This window comes from Helianthus annuus, chromosome 9 (genome assembly GCF_002127325.2).
Source record: "Helianthus annuus cultivar XRQ/B chromosome 9, HanXRQr2.0-SUNRISE, whole genome shotgun sequence".
Taxonomy (NCBI): domain Eukaryota; kingdom Viridiplantae; phylum Streptophyta; class Magnoliopsida; order Asterales; family Asteraceae; genus Helianthus; species Helianthus annuus.
In genome coordinates this window covers 64,036,410-64,054,289 of record NC_035441.2, presented here as the reverse complement: position 1 = coordinate 64,054,289, position 17,880 = coordinate 64,036,410, and the positions used below count along the sequence as shown (strand labels likewise).

At 35.5% G+C, this 17,880-nt stretch overlaps 1 long non-coding RNA gene across 19 annotated transcripts; it reads right to left on the bottom strand.

Moving 5' to 3' along the window:
* Positions 1-1,096: 1,096 nt before the first annotated feature.
* Positions 1,097-6,187, bottom strand: LOC110877885. 19 transcript variants are annotated; one of them, XR_004866765.1, is made up of 14 exons: positions 5,998-6,180; positions 5,858-5,915; positions 5,686-5,719; positions 5,386-5,465; positions 5,220-5,253; positions 5,056-5,124; positions 4,911-4,963; positions 4,751-4,832; positions 4,161-4,533; positions 3,907-4,047; positions 2,770-2,917; positions 2,416-2,604; positions 1,890-1,974; positions 1,097-1,775 (listed from the first exon to the last, which is right to left on the bottom strand). It is a non-coding gene; the product is annotated as an uncharacterized LOC110877885 (long non-coding RNA). The 19 variants fall into 19 exon arrangements; XR_004866763.1 differs by having other exon boundaries at positions 5,083-5,124; XR_004866766.1 differs by having other exon boundaries at positions 5,083-5,124; positions 5,691-5,719.
* Positions 6,188-17,880: the final 11,693 nt, after the last annotated feature.

The window sequence follows — 17,880 nt, the reverse complement described above, 5'->3', positions numbered from 1 at the left end:
ACTCCTAAACTAATAAATCTAACCCAGGTTAATAGACGGGAACTTAAAATTAAGTAAAATATGAATACTAACGGTAATTATAACAGTACCATCAAGTTCGTGGATGGCATCCTGAGCATCTTGCTTGTCATTACAATCAACAAAAGCATAGCCATGAAGTCGCTTGCAACCCACACACTACACACCAAATAGACCAAACGTTCTAAGAGATTACTTACAGGTAAAAACGAACAAAAATTAAACAATATTACAGTAGTCCTATAATATAATATAATATTTAAATAACTGTAAAAAACATAATTGTCGCCATCATAATCGTCAGTGTCTTATTTATTAAGCGATTCTTGAGTTTTTTCTTCCTCTAGTTTCTTTGACTCTTGGTCAACTGATGCTTCTTCCTTAACCGTCTCATTTACTCCGTTACTCATAACTGATTTTGGAGATTTGTTCTCCACTGTAGGGTCTACCTCTTCTTTAGGACACGTCTCGGATTTTACCACCTAATTCACAATTATTTTAGAACTCATTAATAAATTTTATAAAAATTATTTAAAATACCAAATAACATACTTGGTCCACAGGATCTGATGTTGCTGTTGTAAGCTTGCTCTCATCAGCCTATAACAAAATTATAATAATATATAAGAATTCATAAAATGGAAGTAAACAAAAAAAAAATACAAAAAATAGCTAGATAGCATGCCTGCTGAACCTCATCTACGGACCCCTTTTCCAATTTGCACTCATTAGCCTGAAATAAAAAGAGACCACATAAATACTATAAGAAGACCACCACTTTGTTAAACAATATAGAAATCATACCGGTTCTTCATCATCACCCTTATTTTCGATATTAGCAGTTGTGCCGTCACATACTGCAGCTACAACTTTATTTTCGATATTACCAATAACCTCGAATTCATTTTTGACCAATTGAAAAAATAATCATCACCTAACGAAATATGTTCGACTTGAATTATATCATGCCATCCAACTAAACAAAATATATGCTATAAAATTTATTAGTAACATATTGAAATATAGTGCTAATTCCCGTGAACTTCACGGAACAAAACACATAATATTACATTGAAAGTTAATTGTGCCATAAATATCTTTATTAAGAACCCGCGAACTTCGCGGGTTGGTAAAAGAAAATATCTTTGTTATCATCATTGATATATATATTATGATTTTATACACGTTAAAACACAAAGGAATATACTAAAGTACATAAACTTTGAATGTTCCGAATGTTCCACGACCTAAAAGCTTTCCCTTTTCCATCGACTTTGTTTTGGTGTCTCGCCACCACATCAGATCTGTTGCGAATTTGTGGTGGGGAAGATGGTGGAAGTACAGAAGCTCCTGGAGGGAGAGGCAAAGGGTGGACCGTAGTCCCTGTAGTTTAGGCATTGTTGTCAGGTCGACCTGTTGGACTTTCAAATGACATTCTTTTGTGCAATGGAGAGCTTGATGGAATAAGACTTTTACGGAAGGTTATTTTTTCGGGGCTTTTAGTATGATAATGATACACAACACCTTGTACCATATCTTGCAAAGGCATCTCTGGTGTTGACCGTAACTGAATTCCAAGAGTCATGTCAACCTTGCTTGTTGGTAGGAAGACGGCTTAACTTGAAATCGAAGATGTTGGCGCAATGACAGGTTCACGATGATTATATCCATCTCTTGAGCTTGCCGTGGAAGTGAATCCTTGAGGTAGATTCTGAAACTGTGATTCTTTGTTTTCTGTATTCCTTTAACGGTTTAGGCTACAAAAGCCGAAATATTCATGATAAAGTGCATATAAAGGATAAAAGGTAGGATTTCATTCCATTATATTTATTAAAATGTTAATGAAAATATAAAGATGTTTGTGGGATTACATCCGGTTAATATAGCAATGTCACCAAAGGCTGGAGCATCAACAACTGCTACCTTCAATATCCATCTACCAAATCTAGTAAATCACTGGAAAAAATCAATATTAAAACCTTATATTACTAAAAAAAATACTTGTATTTTAAATTATAGTTTGCTAGAGGTAGATCCAATCTCCAAACCATAACAAAAAATAATGTAATTATCAATTGTTCTATCCGGATGATTATAGCGACGTGTGAACCATACTTGCAACTGAATCATTATGTGGACAGTCAATTTATCATTTTTTTTATTCTATTTCTTGAGGGGGTAACATAAAAATAAGATGTCAATGTACTAACATGCCAGTTTTCACGTAAAGAAGTTAATTCAAGAATTCATTCTTTATTATATTATAAATACATATCTTCCCATATTATTTTTATATTTTAGAACACAATTCGTCACTGCAATTGATTAACCATCACCTTTCAAGGAGATCAACTTGACGTATACCGAATAAACGAAGCTAAAGAGTGGGAACCAAACCTGATATATTTCTGTTTCGAACACTTTATGTGGAAAATTGAGAAAATCCATTGAGCTTTGAAGTAGCATGATGACCCAATAACTACACCAGTTTCCCTACAATTGGTTCAATCATCCTAGCTGGCAACACCGGCCATTCGGGTCCTACATTATCTATAGCGAGTTAGACAGCTTCTGCTTCCCCACTACCTGTCGCAACGACTCCCACATTGGTAGCAAAATAATGACATGCATATAGTAGGTTCTATCCACTCATGATTATAATATGAACTCAATATAATAAATTGTTAATCAAGAATTCCAAACATTTAATAAACTCGCTGACATCAAAAACCCAACCATTTATTAAACTACCTGATTAAGGGTAAGATTGGTATCAAATCAAGACCCATTGAGTAGAAAGTCAACGTTTCTAATACCCATTTACTTGCTCGTAATACGCCATTAAAACCTTCTTTATGGGTTTATCTCTCTTAACCTTGAAATAACACCTATGGTTATGCTAAAGAGCAAAAACAAAAAGTTAAATTATGCATATTAGTAAAGTTTATGAAAAAAAATAGCTCACATATATATTCAATAAGACTATTAAACCATTTTTGATTCATATGGGACTAAAGGTTCCGAACCAACTTAAATCACTCGAGCCTTAGGATTGTGCGACCCGACCACTAACTTGTTCCAACAATTAATCACAGCAACTGCGGCCAAGAATTTATAGCAGATGTAGAACGCAAAAATAGAGTTAATTAAAATAAATGAATACGAAATGTGACTTGGACACTTTGGTAGTTTTTTTCACATGATACTCAATGTGACTTGGACGTTATGGCTTTGGCTCATCGGGTTTGTTTCTTTTTTACCCATTACATGACCAAGCCCATTTGCCACAGATCAGTGTCTATAGACCACCACCACCATGGCGCGGAACCCATAACCCCATTGTGCGTGTGATATATACAATATGTGTACAAAATAGACCAAACAGGCCTTCATCTTGAAAGTGCATATGTTGTTACAGACTACTACGAAACGATAATCATCACTGGGCTCGTATGATCCAAATGTAATTGTCACTGGCTTGACCTTTTAACAAATAAATGATGTTGTTCAAAAAAGCAGCTTCGAAAAATCACTTGAGTAGACAATGTTGTCTATATAATAAAATATATAAAACCATATTTTCATATCAAATAATATTAAATTTTTCACTCTCAAGTAATAATTTTACATATCATAATAATAAAATAATATTTCATAGCATGTGTTCTAAGTATGCTTAAATCTCTAAAAGTCAGGCCTTTAATAAAAAAAAGGGATAAGAGTGTGTATGTGTGTAGATTGGTAATACGTATGACGATTTAAAGCAAAGTTCATAAAAAAATAAGGAACGGAAAAGTCAATTGATATAAACAAAACAATTATATAAGTTTAACTACTCGTAAAGGTTTATCATTTTGTTTAGCTTAAAAAGCACATTATGCAACTTACATTTAACTCGATGATAATCAATTTGCAGTGCACACATTTATCCATCGTGAAACCAAAATTCAAATCTTTTCCACCATCTCTCATCACCACCATTGTAACGTATGACTTCTGACCATGGTGTTATCTTCGACCCGCTTCTTGCTACATATACAAAATCATAAGAAAATGAGCTAGAAATTGCTTTTATTTGCTAAAATGAATCAAAACTAACATTAAAAAGAAGACAGATCCATATGGTTTCTTAAACTACTCACTTGAAGATAAATCAGATGGCGTAGAGCTCACGGTCCATTAGCACCACCGTACAAATAGTTCGAGGAAGTGATGAAATTTGAAAACCATATTGTTACAAAATATTATGAGAATAAAAATAACCATGAGGTCATGACATACCAGTACATTTGCTAACCGGGAGAGTTTGGAAATCGCATGCACCGCATAGAGACACTGCCAAAGTATGGTTGATGTTCAAACCCGGGTGTGCACCCAAGCCATCGCCAGTGAATACACACCGTCCCGCTTCCACCGCCACCGACATCCGACCACTTACACCACCCAGTCCAACTTCCCACACGACAAACCAAAAGTGTTCGACAAACATGGATATCATTCTCTCACTCTCACTCTCTGCAACCACAAACATGGTTCAAAAAATGTTTATATTCCTACAACATGAATTTGCAAGAATAAGCAAAAAAATGTGTATAGAGTATGATGAAATTACAAACCAAGTGAATAGGGATTACATCTAACCAAACTCAAACAAAATATATAACAAAAGATCTGAGGACGCACATACACTGCATCAAAGTGGTTCAATATATGAGAATCAGATGACATCTACCTTAATGGCATCAATGGCATATTCAACCTGAAACAAACGGCCTTCTAGAGAGAAGGTGTTGACACCCCTGTCATACTCAATTCTACATACACAACACATCGATTTTAGGGCTAAACAAACATCACGGATTTGTAATGAAAATGCGCTTTTTATTACTTACCTGGTTAGAAACATCTTTGATTCAGGTTAACGGATGGATAATTAGATAGATCTCTGCAATCGAATACATTTAATAAGGCTATTCATCCAAGGTATACCTTCATACTATAAAATCAAGAATATGCTTCTTTAAAGTATAACTTAACTAAAATAAAAAATTGCTATCGTAGTACCAAACACAGTCTTGCTCTTGTCATTGTAATCTTCTCTTCAACCTGAAATTGAGTAATATATGGGTAGTTACAATGACCAGAATCCACCTATAAGACTTAGTTTAAAGAATTATTATAAGAAAGCTTAAAATTTGTACCTGTGATTTGAAACCTTCAACCTTGCAACCTAGTCTGATCAAAATGAACACAAAACAAAACAAAATGAATTAAATCTTAATCCCTAAAAAACCATTATTGACGACATAAGGCCACGAAACAACAAACATTAAAATAAAAAATTATAGGTAATTAACGTATACAAACATGTTGATTGAAGACGAATGAACGATCGAATGTATGTGGCAGATGGATGGGATGAGAGAAAGGGGTTTCTGGAGAAAGCCCTAGGATCGAGAGTGAAAATTACGTTACTGATTCGTGACTGATATACTTCAAATCAAGTCCAAAGAAAAAAAAACCCCAAAAAACCATCAAGATCATGGCTAATTGATACTAAACGATGATAAAGCACTCAAGATCAACTAACACATTAGGTAAACTGGAAGAATCGAAAAATAAGCTTACTAAAAAGGATTAATACTTCATCTAGAGATGGAATCGTACCTGACCTTGTTGGAATTTGTGTCATATTAAAAACCTACAAAAACAGATTACATCAAAATAGTATATCAGATGATATATAAACAAAGAACGATGGAAAAGAACCATTTATTCTTGTCATACTAACAATCAGACTTCGCAAAACATAACCATAAAAAAAGGATTCGGTTAGTACCTTGTTGATGAAGCCAATAGATCACCTTTGAAGATTTGTGCTGAAAGACGAAAAAGCCCTAGAAAAGAAACAGATCCAATTCTGAAAAATTATTCAAAATCAAAAAACAAAGTTATAGAATATACAAATCAGGATCGTACCTGATGTATTGACGCTGTTGTAGGGATACCCATATTAAACGTTGTCGTAACTGATGAACAGAATACGTACCGTCGATCTTTGTTTTTTCCGTCGAGTGTCTGCTGAAGACGAACAAAGGAAAGGGGAAAAAAAACCCTAATAATCTCGAAGCATATGCGAGAAGAAGAAGAATAATGGAAACAATGAACGGTTTCAAGCTTTAAATATGGATGGAATGTTGATGGCCCGCATAGTGTATCCGGATCCCGCATCGGGTTGACTCAAGGGAAATCAAGGAATGGAAAATTTTGGCGGGAAAATGAGGTAAGGAGGCCCTAGTAGATGGACATGTGTCCCCTAATTAAGGCTTTTATTAGGTTGTATAGATATGCAGTTGTGCACGGCCATTAATTAATATCCGTCTATGAGCTCTCTTAATAAGACTTATGGGTAATAGCCCATCAGTTATAGGATCCTTAAGCATATCATGAATGTATTCGATACAAAACTTAGTTTCCTTAATTCGTTCATAAACGAATAATCAATTGCGTATCGAAACTTAATGCAACACCTCTAGAACTGTTACTGTTCAAGAAGTCATGGTAGCTGCCTTTATCACATTAAGTCTTCAAAACCTTAATTATATGGAGTTAATAAACTTATGAGTCCACTGATAAATTTCCAAAAACATTTAGTGGCTATATTGTGTTGTTATAACTTAGGTTGTTATTATCAGTTTATTATGACTCCTCCATGAGATAGGTTTTGTCTGCTGACATAAGGATATACCTGAAATTACATTTTGTCATCTTTGAATATCACAAAGTTAGAGTAATCAACCGGTTTAAGTTCTCACTTCTTCTTCAAATTATAGCCTCTCGTTTCTTTTAAAGATATTGCAATACTCTATTAGATGCTTCACATTAATCTACACATATCTAGTGTGTTGCAATGTGAGTAATATCTAAACGAGTATAGACTTTAACTTACATAAGGCTTCTAATAAATGAAGCGTAAGGAAATAATCTCATTTATCCTATTATCTTCTAAAGGAGAGCAGTATTGTTTGCTACATATGTAAAGACCCATTTACGCTTAAACTTAAGGAACGGAACTAATGTCCCATTGGGTCTATCACAGTATGTTATGATATCAATCACGTAAGAGATATCTCTGAGATCTATTATATCAAAGTTTGTGTTAACAATGCTTTGACTTATGTAACATATACTTGTCAAAAGAATGTCATCTATATAGAAAAGTTTATTTTAGTTGTTCCCACTCATTTTGAGGTAGGTACATTAATCCACTTGGTTCTTGATGAAAATAATTGCGTTAAGGTTTCATCACATTATGATGTTTGCACTAACCCATACATGGATTTTGTTGGCTTATAGACAAACTGTTCTATAACCTTAAGTTCAGAACTCTCAGGTTGTTATCTAATTAACATGTAAATATGTCAGCCAGTTATTAGGGAAAATTGTTTTTAATGTCCCTCTAATGTAGCTTTAAACTATTATAAGCTACTAGAACAGTGATGATCCTCAAATAAATCTTTTTTTAGATATGTAATAAAGATTCTTTAATAATTTATCTCTTCCTGAGTACAACCTTTGACAATCAATCATGCTTCTTCGTGTCTTAACGCTTATATTAGGATTTGGTTTAGTTATGAACACTCTTAGGTAATTCAACCAAATCCCATACATTATACGAACACATAAAATCAGCTTTACTAGAAAACAGTTTTATTCCATTAAGAAGATTGATTGACGCTAATGGCTTAATTAGAAGAGTTAGGATAAGTAAACTTTTCCAAAATCCATTTCAACTTCAGTTAGGGAGGTTATGTAATCATCAAAGTTAGTAGGTTTTTAACCTAGATGACTTCCTAAGTTGATTATTGGGTTTATTAGAAGTTTCAGTTTTATGGATAGCTCTTGGTTAGGTTGCTATCATTTTCAGAATTCTAAGTTTGTAAGAGTTGGTGCAGTATGGTGTACAAGAGGTGTAATCATAGTTAAATTCAGAGTGAAATTTAATGACACTCTTTCCCCCGCCTCTTGTATTCCTTACAAGTCATGATAAGGACTTTGACTGCTCCAACTGACCTTAGATATCACACCCCCAAAATCCACACGCGGAGTATCACCGCATGGAGGCATGACTGACCAGGACCAAGCCCACCAATCATATTGAACATAGTATGTAAATAAAAATAAAACCCCACACAATATAATTGGTGTCCAAACAAAACGTAGTTTAAGTGGTAAGCAGAAGCATAATGTTTAAAACCAAAGTATAAGTTAAAATATATCAAATCTTTAACATGGCATAAGACTATCCATGTCCGACAACATCCACGCCTCCTCGTGCAAGCTCCAGAAGTACCTAACGACTTGGAAGGCATGTAACAATGAGTCAACAAAAAAGTTGAGCGAGTTCACAGTTGGTTGTCTAGTTATAGTATTCGTTTCGTAAACCATATGTTCGTTTTGTAAACCATGTATCGTATTAATTCGTATCGCGGTCTCCCAGACATGTGTGCGAAGATTAGTGGGGGCTTCCCATGTGTATCGTATTAATTCGTATCGCGGTTTCCGAAACATGTTTGCGAAGATTAGTGGGGGCTTCCCATGTTGTATATTACTAGACTAGTCGTATCCGTACGTGCTCTTCTTAATCCAAGGACCGTAACAAGTATGAGTGTACGTAGGTTTTACGTGCGTGCCCCTCCTAGCCCGAGGGTAGTGAAAAGTAGTTTAATAGTAATGATAGTACGAGTAGTTATTCAATCTCATTCCCAACACACCGGGAATCCCATGCCTTAGGAGTGTGAACTCACCTTGGTTTGCTCAACAAATAGTTAAATCGAGTGTAAATGCCTCTATGTCAGATACGCCCTGATATCGACACCATTTTATTATTAGTTATATGGTAATTAAATGTTGTCACCTAGTTCACGCGGTTGTCTTGGTTTCGAAGTCGAGCATTCAAAACATCACACCAAGCACTAACACCTAAATCACTAGCACGTTCGCACACAACGCACAATCATGTATTTACATGCATTACATAAAACCACATGAAACCAACCTTTAGACCATGTACATCCTATTCGATATTAAGTCCATGCACATATACATAATATCACATTATTTGCTTATATTATACAAATTTCCATCTAAATTCTCCAACTCATGTGTTTCCAGCCAAAGATATCCCATACCTGCTATAATGCCATTTATACCCCCAATGAAACCTATTTCTAATACTCTTCTTGTAAAACTACAAGTTATCCAAACACACTTACACACATCGAACACCCATAACATCCATACATGCTTTCATACTCCAAATAACCACAAGTATATATATATATATATATATACATGCATACCCACCGATTTTCACACACTAGTTCAAGTTCCCAACATATATAGTTAAGTGCATAAGCCTAGCCAGGTATCATTACTTTCACGATGTCAGGTATACAAGCACCCCTATTCATGCAAGGTAAAGTATGGTACATATGTAAACACCTTTAACATAACAAGCTTCCTATGACATTTACATCGATTTCGCATATACTTATATATTCATTTACGATCCACATAACACGTTTAACAACTCACATCCTAGAAAATCAAATAAATCAGCACACCAGATCATACACGAGTTCATGTTTTTGACCCAAAGTCGAACCGAAACTGTTATTCATACAAATCCATACGTCTTATGTCAGGCAAAATATATGGCATGTATATATTTATTCACATACATAATTATGTATACATATTCTACACTGATTTTCGTTTACCAAATCACGTTCGCATGAATATATTAAATATCAACATGTTATTATGTAGTTTCAAAATTTTCCAATCCTTTGTTGTATATATATATAAGCATGTATCTATAATTCCACACAGTAAATAACCCTCCTCTTTGCTATTGTTCATATAGACCCAATGATATTGGCATTGAAGGTTCGTCATGGTGTCCTCACCTTCTACGCTAAATATAGAATAATCTACACCAATATTTTATTGTATTTGCTAATCGGCTACACACATATATTTACCATATAAATCATTTATTATATAAATGCACGGTGAAAAAAAAACTAACCGTGATCATGAACCACGACTTGAAACCGAACCCGCGACGAGTCTATTACTAGAACTACGGACGAGAGAGAGATCTTACCGATGTTCGTCGGTGAACTCGCCGGAGAAGAAGGTGGCAGTGGTTGTCGTAGAGTTTCAAGTGAGGGAGCGGATTATGTGAAGCGACCGGTAGGGTTTATGGGGGTTCCATCATGATTGCATGCTATGTAATCCTAATAAAGAGATCAAGGGCGGTTTATGGTTTGTACGTGTAAGCCAAGAGTGATAAAAGAGGTTGGGTGGTGTAACTTGGGCTCCCTGAGCCGTGAATGACCGTGAATGAATCAAAGACTCAGTTTTTTGAATAGGAAATATTTAGTAATGCACATACACTATCATTATTATTATTATTATCATTTATTATTATTATTATTATTATTATTATTATTATTATTATTTTAAAGCAAAAGTAATCAACAACTACTAATATATATATATATATATATATATATATATATATTAAACGTAGTATGGTTCGGTCCTTCAAAGTTTCGAGTTATGCGATTTAGATCATGGTTCAAACGGTGCTGGTAGGTTCATCATCAAATGGACATGGTTTCAACTACAAGTTTGCACACAATAACTAATGAGTATAAATTTAATTTGTCGAACAAAAATAGATAAGTATATATTTATTTGTAAGAGCGAAACGAACGAATTATATCTCAAAGTTACGGTTGTCACATCATCCCCAACTTGAAAGAAATTTCGTCCCGAAATTTAGTACGTGGTTACTGAGGAAGCTAGTTAAGTTGCGCGGTTTCCTGGTTTTTCTTGGGGTGTCACATCATTCCCCTGTTGGTTTGGACCGTCCCGAAATACCGCAGAACGATAGGAATGAGGTCGATAGAAAAGGTCTAATCAGCAAGAACAAGATTGCAACCCTAAACTATGTGTGTGGCCTCTAGACTTTTACCGCTTGCTAGTTCTACTATGTGCTTGGTGTTCAAAAGTGTTGGGGTACGATTAAGCATTTGACTAACTTTTAAAGACACGAAACTAGTATCGGCACCCGAATCAAATAAAACAGTAACATAAAAGTCGTTAAGTAGGAACTCACCCTGACTGATCACGAAGACACGTCCCCTAGCACCATTGTCGTCGTTGTTACCCCCATTGTTGTTCCCATTTCCTTGGTTGTTGTTGTTCTGATTCTGATTCAACTGGGGGCAGTCTCTTTTGAAATGGTCTTCAGCACCACACTGAAAGCATCCTTTGTTGTTACCCTGCTGCTGCTATTGTTGGTTCTGTGGAGCTGGTGGTTGTTGTTGCTGGTTTTGATTCGCAGGTCGTGAGCTCCTGCAATCCTTAGCTTCATGACCCATCTTGAGACACCTCTGACAACGACCCTTGTTGCACTGGCCATTGTGGTGCCTGTTGCATGTGTTGCACTTCGGGAGGTTTCCTCGATATCCACCCTGCCTTTGACTACCAGAAGATTGTTGACTATGGCTCTGATAGTCATCAATCTTTCGCTGCTGAGCTTGGGACTGAACTGAAGTCGAACCCCTGCTGGAGGCTCCATCCCATTTTCGCTTGTTATCACTGGGAGTAGCAGAAGTAGTAGTAGTAGTAGTAGTAGTAGCACCGATACGCTTAGGCAGCCTGTTCTGTTCCACTGCCTGGTCTGTGAGACGATGAGCAAGACGAGTAACATCCTGGATGGCAGCAAGGTTAGCCGAAGTCACATGGCTTTGAATTTATGGCGCAAGACCCCTGAGATACAGCTCGATACGCTTGATGGGAGGATCCACCATAGTTGGACACAAGATGGCCAGCTCATTTGACCTTTTCGTATACGCCTCTATTTCTGACCCTGTCATCTTCAGGTTAAAGAACTCCACATCCAACTTGTGGATGTCATCACGACTACAGTATTCCCGCTTGAATAGTTCCTTAAAGTCGTTCCATGGGGTGGCATTGGCAGCTACCAGCCCCAACATTTGCACTTGTGCGTTCCACCAAGTCAATGCAACGCCTTCGAGAGTACCAGTGGCGTACTTCACCTTACGAGCCTCAGGGCATTCACACATTTCGAAGACTGACTCGAGCTTCTCGAACCAGTGGAGGAGTCCAACTGCCCCTTCAGTGCCACTGAAAGTACTTGGACGACAGTCCATGAAAGTCTTGAAGGTGCATGCAGGTGGCTGAGCGATCTGACCTCCTGCTAGTGTGGCTGCAAGTGCCGCAGCAACTTGTTCGTTAATTAGAGCCGTCAACTAGGCTTGAGTCATGTTAACACGTCCGTTCATGATCTTCATAAGAAAAGGGAAACATGAGTGAGAGAGGTTTGTGAAAGTGCGATGACAGAAGAGAGTAAGCACACATGTGTTTCAATCAACATTTGCTACGTTTATCTAAGCATACCATGAGCAAAATTCTATGTAACTAGCAAGTAGGCAATAAAAGCATAAACCATACCACCTAGAGTGTTGAGTCTTGCACGTGGAGCGAGGCGTCGTTGTGGATCGTTGAGCACTGTACAGGTTATAGTCTGGTTTTGACAAAAACTTTTTCCCCTTATTAAAACCAAGTTCACTATAACCAATGGCTCTGATACCAATCTGTCACACCCCCAAATCCACACGCGGAGTATCACCGCATGGAGGCATGACTGACCAGGACCATGCCACCAATCATATTAAACATAGTATGTAAATAAAAATAAAACCCAACACAATATAGTTGGTGTCCAAACAAAACGTAGTTTAAGTGGTAAGCGGAAGCATAATGTTTAAAACAAAAGTATAAGTTAAAATATATCAAATGTCTAACATGGCATAAGACTATCCATGTCCCACAACGTCCACGCCTCCTCGTGCAGTTCCAGAAGTACCTAACGACCTGCAAGGCATGTAACAACGAGTCAACAAAAAAGTTGAGCGAGTTCACAGTTGGTTTTCTAGTTATAGTATTCGTTTCGTAAACCATATGTTCGTTTTGTAAACCATGTATCGTATTAATTCGTATCGTGGTCTCCCAGACATATGTGCGAAGATTAGTGGGGGCTTCCCATGTGTATCGTATTAATTCGTATCGTGGTTTCCCAAACATGTTTGCGAAGATTAGTAGGGGCTTCCCATGTTGTATATTACTAGACTAGTCGTATCCGTACGTGCTCTTCTTAATCCAAGGACCGTAACAAGTATGAGTGTACGTAGGTTTTACGTCCGTGCCCCTCCTAGCCCGAGGATAGTGAAAAGTAGTTTAATAGTAATGATAGTACGAGTAGTTATTCAATCCCATTCCCCACCCACCGGGAATCCCATGCCTTGGGAGTGTGAACTCACCTTGGTTTGCTCAACAAATAGTTAAACTGAGTGTAAATGCCTCTATGTCAGATACGCCCTGATATCGACACCATTTTATTATTAGTTATATGGTAATTAAATGTTGTCACCTACTTCACGCGGTTGTCTTGGTTTCGAAGTCAAGCATTTAAAACATCACACCAAGCACTAACACCTAAATCACTAGCACGTTCGCACACAACGCACAATCATGTATTTACATGCATTACATAAAACCACATGAAACCAACATTTAGACCATGTACATCCTATTCGATATTAAGTCCGTGCACATATACATAATATCACATTATTTGCTTATATTATACAAATTTCCATCTAAATTCTCCATCTCATGTGTTTCCAGCCAAAGATATCCCATACCTGCTATAATGCCATTTATACCCCCAATGAAACCTATTTCTAATACTCTTCTTGTAAAACTACAAGTTATCCAAACACACTTACACACATCGAACACCCATAACATCCATACATGCTTTCATACTCCAAATAACCACAAGTATATATATATATATATATATATACATGCATACCCACCGATTTTCACACACTAGTTCAAGTTCCCAACATATATAGTTAAGTGCATAAGCCTAGCCAGGTATCATTACTTTCACGATGTCAGGTATACAAGCACCCCTATTCATGCAAGGTAAAATATGGTACATATGTAAACACCTTTAACATAACAAGCTTCCTATGACATTTACATCGATTTCGCATATACTTATATATTCATTTACGATCCACATAACACGTTTAACAACTCACATCCTGGAAAATCAAATAAATCAGCACACCAGATCATACACGAGTTCATGTTTTTGACCCAAAGTCGAACCGAAACTGTTATTCATAAAAATCCATACGTCTTATGTCGGGCAAAATATATGGCATGTATATATTTATTCACATACATAATTATGTATACATATTCTACACTGATTTTCGTTTACCAAATCACGTTCGCATGAATATATTAAATATCAACATGTTATTCTGTAGTTTCAAAATTTTCCAGTCCGTTGTTGTATATATATATAAGCATGTATCTATAATTCCACACAGTAAATAACCCCCCTCTTTGCTATTGTTCATATAGACCCAATGATATTGGCATTGAAGGTTCGTCATGGTGTCCTCACCTTCTACGCTAAATATAGAATAATCTACACCAATATTTATTATATTTGCTAATCGGCTACACACATATATTTACCATATAATCACTTATTATATAAATGCATGGTGAAAAAAAAACTAACCGTGGTCATGAACCACGACTCGAAACCGAAACCGCGATGAGTCTATTACTAGAACTACGGAGGAGAGAGATCTTACCGGTGTCTGTTGGTGAACTCGCTGGAGAAGAAGGTGGCAGTGGTTGTCGTAGAGTTTCGAGTGAGGGAGCGGATTATGTGAAGCGACCGGTAGGGTTTATGAGGGTTCCATCATGATTGCATGCTACGCAATCCTAATAAAGAGATCATGGGCGGTTTATGGTTTGTACGTGTGGGCCGAGAGTGATAAAAGAGGTTGGGTGGTATAACTTGGGCTCCCTGGGCCGTGAATGACCGTGAATGAATCAAAGACTGAGTTTGTTGAATAGCAAATATTTAGTAATGCACATACACTATCATTATTATTATTATTATTATTATTATTATTATTATTATTATTATTATTATTATTATTATTATTATTATTATTATTATTATTATTATTATTTTAAAGCAAAAGTAATCAACAACTACTAATATATATATATATATATATATATATATTAAACGTATTATAGTTCGGTCCTTCAAAGTTTCGAGTTATGCGGTTTAGATCATGGTTCAAACGGTGCGGGTAGGTTCATCATCAAATGGACTTGGCTTCGACTACAAGTTTGCAAACAATAACTAACGAGTATAAATTTAATATGTCAAACAAAAATAGATAAGTATATATTTATTTGTAAGATCGAAACAAACGAATTATATCTCGAAGTTACGGTTGTCACATTAGAAATCTTTAGGAACTCAGCATGCTTAGGGTTAATATTTAACGACCAACAAATTCTTATAGAGAAAAACAAACTAATGACGTCAGTCGTTGTAGTTTCTCTTGTTGAGGATCATGTTAGTTTAGGTAAGAAATCTAAGTGCGCCCACAATTAAGCAACAATGAAACTTTTGTAAGAGTAGCATTAGATTTTAAGAAGACAAGTTTTGATGGAACAATGTCGTGATGGAATGGTGTCTTGTACAAGAGGTGCAAATTGAGGTAATATAAAGTTTTCACTCCCCCACCTCTTGCAACTATTGCAAGTTATTATTAAGACACTTAATGCTCCCACTGATCTTTAATATCTCTAGAAATGCTACAAGAGAAGTTTCAATGAGGTACGTAACGTGGGAACCTATCATATGTACGTTAGACTTTATTTGATTCCCTTAATGTCTAGATGTCATAAGAAACTTTAGGGACATATTTAATAGAAATCTTATTAAGTGTATATATGAATAGATTTCTTCTAAGACCGTGGACCATATGCGACAAAATTTAGATACATGTAGATAGTCTTTAAATGATAAGGGAATTATGTCTGAATATTCTAAGTTCCACGAATGTCAATGAATGACTTATGATGGACCCATACTTATTCCTTAAGCCAAGTCATATTTTAGGGCTTTAATGTCATGATTTAAAATAACTTAGAATGAGATTAGATGGAAGAGAATCATCCTCATTAACCATGTCACGATTTCTCATGAATTTCGGTTATAATGGATGAAATTTATAAGTCTCATTTTCCTTTTGTCAAATTCTCATTTGCATGATGACAAAAGTTGTGAAAGTGTAAGGTATCATCTAGTTTTATCTTAATAATGTTTCAATCCAGATAATTAGAACAAATAAGATGAGAGTTTAAGGTAAGTGTGGCTTTATGTTGACCATGCAAACCTCACAACCATCATAACATTGCTTAATTATGGTACTATATTATGACTAATCTTTAGAATATATATAAGGTATCGAAAAACGTTGTTAGAAGACTGCTTATTATGGTTCTTATAGTCTTAACATTTAATTTTTGTCACAAACTCTCATGTTAGTTATTTGTTGACTTCCGGTAAGGAAACGTTTAAAACTAGAGTCAACTAATCATGTGTTAATAGGTTTATTAAAATTATCAGACTTAAATATCATTAGTGAGTGACTACCTAGTTAACTTTTCCAACTATTCTTTTGAATAATGGATAGTCTCATTGCTTATGTAGTCTAATGGCATAATTATGCAGTGAGATTTTCCCTTGAAGAACCTTAGAGTTGGGATTTTGTACTTGTATTTTGACTATGGACTTTAGAACAATCCTCTTTTAGGTAATAGTGGTTGTAAGGTGAGAAACAACTTATTTTCCAGCTTCAAACATTTATTTCTTTGTACATATGTTGCTTATCAACACACTCATTATACTTTGGTACTTTTGAGTGTTATAGTTGATTTATAAGGCATCAAAATTATACAAATGAAAATCTTAGTATGTAATGTACTGAAAAAATTGTACTTGTTTCCATGCGTAAACCCTTAGCTTTATGGGTTATGGTATTGTACATTATTATGTATTCACAAATACCACTTAGCTTTATAGTTTATAGTTTTAAATGAAGGCATGCACACTTAGGAATTCTTGTGATTATTCCACAATAATAGATTAGTCTTAGGAAAAACTTAATCTGGAATAACCTTTTAGTGATAGCATTTATGTTAGAGAGATCTTGATTATCATAAGAGACATCATGTTCGATTTGTCCTATTCATCATGCTCTACTTTTCTTCTGTAGTGCTTTATCAGAAGAGAGCAGCAGGATTATCGTGTCTTAAGAGATAATCAAGGATTTAATTTAACAGCTGATTCTTATAGAAACTTTTAGTAAAGCAAAACATTTTAGGTTTAAGAATTAGAGTGGATGAGATATTGATTTATAGAAGAAAATTACAGTGAGTAAAAATTATGGGTACTAAAAATTAAGGCAGACGAAATAATCATTAATAATGAAGGATCATTATGTGAAGAAGTTGTGATATGTCTATTACTAACATCAAAATAATAGACTTAGTTAAAATTCTACTTAAATGAAGATAAATAAGCTTTGGCCAGAAGTGTAATCATTTAAGTATGTGTGCAAAGTAATCGTGACAAATCAGCTTTGGCTAGAAATGAGACAATCACTTTAGTTATGCACTTGTTAAGTACGCTATACATGAATGAATTAAATCAGCTTTGGCCAAATATTAAGACATTCACGTTTGTAATGCACACTCAACATAGCTTTCGTAATACTTGAACGATAAATAGATGTATTAAATCAGCTTTGGCCAGAAATGATACATCAGAAGCTCATTCAAGTTAAGCCATTTCATTTTTGT